The sequence below is a fragment of the Myotis myotis genome, unplaced genomic scaffold, assembly GCF_014108235.1.
Source record: "Myotis myotis isolate mMyoMyo1 unplaced genomic scaffold, mMyoMyo1.p scaffold_m19_p_18, whole genome shotgun sequence".
NCBI lineage: Eukaryota > Metazoa > Chordata > Mammalia > Chiroptera > Vespertilionidae > Myotis > Myotis myotis.
Window position 1 is genome coordinate 39466326 of NW_023416322.1, and position 5453 is coordinate 39471778.

General features: G+C 43.1%; 1 non-coding gene across 1 annotated transcript; it reads right to left on the reverse strand.

Moving 5' to 3' along the window:
- Positions 1 to 4696: 4696 nt before the first annotated feature.
- Positions 4697 to 4801, reverse strand: LOC118673880. Its single transcript, XR_004973532.1, has one exon. It is a non-coding gene; the product is annotated as a U6 spliceosomal RNA (small nuclear RNA).
- Positions 4802 to 5453: the final 652 nt, after the last annotated feature.

The window sequence follows — 5453 nt, forward strand, 5'->3', positions numbered from 1 at the left end:
CCATGTTCTCTTGCTAGGTTCTCCGGCCAGGTTCTCCAGGTTCTCCAGCCAGGTTCTGTAGCCATGTCTCCTTGCTAGGTTCTCCAGCCAGGTTCTGTCCAGGTTCTCTAGCCAGGTTCAGTCACCAGGTTCTAGTCAGGTTCTCTTGCCATGTTCTATCCAGGTTCTGTAGCCAGGTTCTGTCTCTAGGTTCTTCAGTCAGTTCTCGGAGTTGGCGAAGAAGGAATGACACAGAGGCAGCATTCAGTTGATCAGCATGGTTGGGTTCTATTGCCAGGTTCTGTAGCCAGGTTCTGTCCAAGATCTTTTGCCATGTTCTCTCACTAGGTTCTGTCTCCAGTTTCTGTCCAGGATCTTTTGCCATGTTCTCTCCAGCGAAGTTCTTCTGTGTCTAGGTTCTGTGTAGGTTCTGTGTCTAGGTTCTGTCTAGGTTCTGTGTGTAGGTTCTGTGTGTAGGTTCTGTCTCTAGGTTCTGTGTGTAGGTTCTGTGCCTCTTGGTTCTGTCTTCTAAGTTCTGTGTTCTAAGTTCTGTCTTGTTACATCTGTATTTATACCAATTGATTCCAATCCTATCAATCTCTATTCCAAAGGTTAGGGCGTTTCTTATCTCCATTCCAGGGAGTAAAGATTATGTAGCTTAAGCATGATTGTTCGTAGTTAAAGTGATTAATTACCCGCCTGGCACTTAGTTAAGAGGTTTTATTCCCTCCCTAACTTCAGGGGAAAATCCCTACCTGGGGAAACAACCTTTCTCAGAGACCTTGGTTAAAACACATAGTACCAAGAAGGTGAGCAAACATATTAAGAACAGTATGCCATATATGCCAGGTCCCTTGAAACAGCAAGCATGGACCGGCTCCCGGCAGTTCTCTACAGCTCCACTTGGGGACTGCTACCACAGAGCAACACAAACCAGGAACCAGTGCTCCATAGACCCTTGGGCAGGACCAATATTAAACATCGTCTGGACCGTAACCAAGTCCTCAGCATCCTTTACTTTACGTTATGGACCTGACCTCATGACACACAGATACAGAGTGAAACCTCTCCAAAAACCGCACCTCTCAACCTGGCCAACTGACTGTCTTATAAATGCATTCTTTGGTCAAAGTGGGAGAGTACGGTGGGAAGAGGAGGAATGGGCTCCAGGTGACAGATTCAATCAGTAAAAACTCCGTGTTGTTATTACAGTAAGTCAGTAAGATGTCATGTTCAGCACAGCCTAGGGAACAGAGACAATGGTATCTTACTAACCGAGTATGGTGGCCGGTGGGTATAGTGCTCATCGCTTTTGTAAGGTATATAAATGTTGAATCACTGAGTTGCACATTGCAAGTTAATATATTATTGTATGTCAACTATAATTAAAAATAAGCTTACATAAAGCTGTTGTTATAAATATAATAATAACCTTTGAAGGCCTCTTTCCCTCCCCCTTCTCTCCTGACCCAGATCTTGTATGTGTATAATACCTATAAAAATGATACTATTTCCCAAACTCTATTGTAGTAAAATGTGGTAAAGGAGACATAAATGAAGTAACCACAAAATTAAATGGAACTGGCAAGCTGAGGTGAAGTTTATAAGTGAAGACAGGGCGACCAGACATTGCTGGGCCTGGGGATGGGTAGTCATAGGGAGGGTTGAGGGTAGTGGATGAATATCAGTGATTTTTTTCCCCCTGAAGAATGATGTTTAAATGGAGATCAGAAGGAATAGTTGCTTTTATTATCTTAGTAACCACTTGAGAATGAGACAAAAGTCTTGATTAAACTTACTGAAAACTGCTTTTCTTTCATATGCCCTGCATGAGTTATTTTTAACCAGGTAATCAATAATTTGTTAGTGGATGTAACTATGAGCTCAATACCAGGGGAGATACTGAAGGTGAATAAGACTTGGTCTCCGAGTCAAGGAGTCTAAGAATTACTGAAGGTGCTAAAATGGATAGACACAGAAGTGTCAGTGTTCCCAGACACATTGGGGAATGCATATGAAAGGATTCGTAAATCCTGAGAGAAAATACATCACCTCCCTACCAGTGTAGGATTTCTTCCTCCTCTTACAAAAACTTTGACTACACGGACGTGAAATGAATACTGGAATTCCTGAGACAAAATTGAAATCACACAGGAACCACTAAAATGCTATGCGCATAGCACCGTTCCAACATTTAAAAAGAAAGAAAAGAAATCCTTAAGACGCTTCACTAAATGTGATGCGCAGCTGCTTGGCCGGACAGCTGCTCAGGTTCCCACTGATGACGGACAGCTCTTCCTGGGGGTGTGATGAGCTGACCCCGACTTCCACAGGCTTCCCGAGCGCCAGCTCACCGACGCAGCGTCCCCAATGGCGCAGGCCAGCCTTCTTCTCGGGGACGCTTCCTTGCATTTCGTGAAAACCCCTAGCAGATTTTCCCCAGCGATGGAAAATGGAGAAGCTCAGGACTGAAATCCCTTTCGAAGTTTTGAACTTTGCTGAATCAGGATGGACCCTCCTTAGAGAATGGGTGTCCATATTCTTCCTCATATTTCCTCTGGTATTTTACATGGAAGTATTTTCAAGACTCTAAATGACCGTGTTTTGTTTTGTTTTTCTCAATGATGACCACATGGAGAAAGGCAATGGAATCATCTGTGTTCTTTATTCTGCTTTCATTTCATTTTTAAAATTCTGACTGGACCTAATCAACCTTGAGTCTTTTATTCCCTACAGTTCAGAAAAATGCAGAGAGAAAAAAAAAATCAGAGTATTTGTTGGCAACCGGGTCAAGTAACTAGTCAATTTCATAAAAGGTATGCAGGAAGGGGAAAGGATGACACCGAGTTTCATTCATCAGAGCCAGTTTATGTGACCCTGGGGCAGCGAGCACAGCTGGGCAGGGTCCTGCGGACAAAGCTCAGGGGTTTTCCAGGGCTGCCCTGCATGCGCATGTAAACTCAAAAATGTCATCTCCCGACTTTGTGTTTCGGATGGAATGTTCTTCATTAAAATGTCCAGTCTTTCCGAACCTACTTCAGGATTTGGATATAAATTTGTATTTGTAGCTCACCACTATGGAGCTTTTCCCGGTCACTGGCACATGTTGATTTACTTCACTAGAAACGGAATGATGGTAGGCAATGTTAGCTCCTCCTGAACACGTGTTCCATCTTATTTCAGTGCGTTTGCTTTTTGCAAGCTACACTGTTTTCCAGCCCAGCGCGGCCTGTTTAGCTATTAATTTTTCACACAGGAAATTCTCTAGGAATGTGCCTCCTGGTTCTCATTTGAACAAGAACCCAAATCTATCAGTATGGTGACTGGCAGATGGGAAGGTAAGTTTTATTTGTTCTAATTTTAAATAGAGGACTTCACCCAGTCACTTAACTAATGACTCCTTATGAAGGTGTCTAAATGAGAGGATGACTAGCATGCTAAATATTATCCATCTATTTCTGCAAATATATATGGGGAGTCCCAAAAAATGTACACACACTTTGAATAATTATCAATTCCAATGGGTTAAATCTGAAAATAAGGAAACATCAATTGAGCTTTCAGCTTTTAGTAGTGTATACATTTTGGCAACACCATATATATATACATATGTGTGTGTGTGTGTGTGTGTGTGATATATATATATATAGATATAGATATAGATATAGATATAGATATAGAGATATATATGAAATCTGATGTGAGCGCACCGTAATTCAAAGGTATTACTGCTACTATGAGGTTGGTTCTTGACTAGACATCGATATTCCAGTTCCTTTTTTCTCTATTCCAGCCTAAAAACAAAACAAAACAAACCAGAAAACCTACTGAAAGAGCAGAAATAAGGCAACTCAAACAAACTAAAAATCAGGACATGAAGCAAATGCCGGGCCATAGCAGACTCTCCAGTCATTGATAGATCTGTTGAAATGCAGCTGCAGGAGACTGAAGCCATTCTATCCATCTTAATGAAGAATGTTTAAACACAGGAAATTAGTTTCTTTAAAAAATCAGTCAGAGGACAGCAAGAGGCTGACTTTCCAGAACTCACTTCGGGCTGATTCCCAAGGCCCAGTCGGAGAGCTGTACTTGTGCCTCAGACTGGGGCTGCAGGTGGCTTCCGCTGGAAACTGAGTCAGAGGCCTTCCTCCAGTCCCGGGAGGTAGCAGCTGTCACTCCCCTGCCACATCGTCCCCCATCTTTCTCAAAGCCACGGACGGGTCACGGCGGGAGGAAAGCTAATATGTCAGCGTTTGCGGACATCACCATCAAATGCCAAAGCCTCACACTCCATTCCTGCTTCCCAGTCTCACGTGCCCACACCAGATCGGGGGAATCTAATTTCCATTTAGAATACACCTGATAGGGAGTCTGAGAAACGCGGCTGACCAAGCTCTGATGTATAGGAGGGCCCATCAAAAGGGATTATGTCCAATCAAAACAGCCACTGCCCACTCGTCCTTTGTCTCTTTTATATGTGTGCATTGCATTCAGAATATTTTAACCCTTTACCCTTGCCCATGTAAACTCAACTGTTTTAAGCTGGAACTGTTTTGAATAATGCAAAATCAGATTGATTTGTACACACAACCATGAGAGAAAGCAGCCTTTGGGCAAACAGAGAAGATGAAGAGTCGTAAGGAGCAGACTCGGAGCGTCCTGCACTGGGAAGACTTGCTTCGTTGCCCTCAAATGTCACATCTCATGACCTGACACTAAAACTACGGGACACTTCACAGATCTGCATGTCACCCTGGCGCAGGGGCCATGCTAATCTTCTCTGTGTCCTTCCAATTTTTATGTATGCACTGCCGAAGCAAGCACATGGCCTGGGATTTTAAAAAATATGTATTTTTATTATTGATTTCAGAGAGGAGCGGAGAGGGGCAGAGAAATAGAAACATCAACGATGAAAGAGAATTATTGATTAGCTGCCTCCTCCATGCCACACACTGGGGATCGTGCCCATAACTGGGCATGTGCCCTGACCAGGAATCAAACCAGGATCTCCTGGTTCATAGGTCAATGCTCAACCACTGGGCCACGCCAGCCGGACTGAGCTGGGATTCTGAAGCTGACCATATGGCATGCGAACATCAGCCTGCTTGCAATGGATTCATTGGGTCTTCCTCAGTTTCAAAGTCATAGGGTTAGAAACGATCTTTAGCTTGGGGAACGGGCATTAGCAGTCATGGCACGGTGTTGTTTTTCTTACCAAATCTGCAAGTTTCTTGAATTCTTTCCCAGGTTACATAATGGCCACATTTCAAAGGATCTTATATCCATTTCACTTGGTTCATAAAATTTCTATTGGAGTCACCCTTTCTGCATCAGAAACATTTTCATCTATCAAGGCCCTTTTCTCTTGATCATTCCACATCTTTTTTTTTTTTTTTTTTCCCTCTCTCTCTAAATCCAAGCCAAACAACAAGAGAGCAATCCAGGATACAAACTCAGAAACCACACATTCATTT